Source organism: Aplysia californica, unplaced genomic scaffold (genome assembly GCF_000002075.1).
Source record: "Aplysia californica isolate F4 #8 unplaced genomic scaffold, AplCal3.0 scaffold00144, whole genome shotgun sequence".
Taxonomy (NCBI): Eukaryota; Metazoa; Mollusca; class Gastropoda; order Aplysiida; family Aplysiidae; genus Aplysia; species Aplysia californica.
Genome location: NW_004797414.1, coordinates 384,459 through 385,760, shown reverse-complemented (window position 1 = coordinate 385,760; position 1,302 = coordinate 384,459). Strand labels below are relative to the sequence as shown.

Genomic DNA, 1,302 nt, shown 5'->3' with positions numbered 1-1,302 from the left:
CCCCTCCCACAAAACAAAACAAAACAACAACAACAACAGCAACAAAACAGCAAAAAAACAAAAACCAAACAAAAATAACCAACAACAAACAAACAGAGACATTACAGTTAAAGCAAATTTACCCTCCCCCCTTTCCCCTCCACTCACAACACAAACAAGATAAATAACTCGCTAACAAATTCATGAGCCTACCTATTGCCCCCTAGGCGTCATACAGCACAAGCTTTGTTTGTGTGAGTACAGAGAAGCACATCCCCCACCCCACCAGGGCAGTGCTACTGACTGAAGTTGTCTTTAGGCCATTTCCAAAGGGGGGATATTAACATGTTCTTATGCAAAGTAGAATGGTAAATGTGCTGATTTATCAATGTCATGCTCATCTGTGCCGGAACAACATAGGTGGAACTGCAGCTTTTTCTTTCCTAATCCTTACTATCGTCATTTCCCTTCTATTTCTTTTGAATGTTTGTCACTCTCTTGTGAACTGCTATCTCCAGGGTGCCTTGATAGTCGAAGTGGATTTTGTGCTGTTGAGGCTTGAGAGGTGAGCAGAGTAAGTCCGATTCCCTCGTTTGTACTTCTCTGTTGACATCCATTCCTTGGCGCTCATATGACCTTATGCAGTTGCCATGCGGTAAAACCTTACTAAATAAAAAAAAAAGAGAAGCACACTGAAAAAAAAGGACTGACAGACAGAAACAACATAGGGGAGAGAAAAAAGTTAGGACCAACCGGAGACGCTCTCAAACCACCGGCCCGCATCAGCCGAGAACCACCTTCCTACGGCCTTTCTGCTCGACAGCGCTCAAGGAAAGTCTGATTAATTAAATCATCTTTCGATCCCATACAGTTAGATTAATTTTGTCTGAGTCATTAATAGAATATTGAGAAAACTTGGCTTCCCTTTAAGTGGCAACCGGCATATCAAATTCTGGTCCAGCAGAATACAAGACATTATGGACTTCAGATAAGGTAACGCCTTGAGGCATTTTAATGTTGTTCTTTCATTATTATTATCATCTTCTTGTGTTTCTGCTTTTGTTTTTAACGGCTTTATTACGTTACAATGGTCAAAACAACAACAACAAACAAACAATGATATACCGAAATATTCGTTAATGTGGAAGATATAGTATGCTCCACTTGACACAGGACCTATCATTTCAAAGGAGAAAGATTAGGTGCCTCGTCAGACTTTTGGCCACTTTTGGGCAGGGATAAAAACTATTTTTTAAAGGAAACCTAAATAATAATAAAAAAGTTAAACAACCCACAAAAACAAACAAAACAAAATAAATGCCC

The 1,302-nt window shown here is 39.6% G+C and overlaps 1 long non-coding RNA gene across 1 annotated transcript in view; it reads left to right on the top strand.

Moving 5' to 3' along the window:
• Positions 1–824: 824 nt before the first annotated feature.
• LOC106011592 overlaps positions 825–1,302 on the top strand; it is a 6,336-nt gene continuing 5,858 nt past the window's right edge. Inside the window, exon 1 of the long non-coding RNA XR_001184780.2 lies at positions 825–972. This is a non-coding gene — a long non-coding RNA (uncharacterized LOC106011592). The remainder of the gene's footprint in view (positions 973–1,302) is intronic.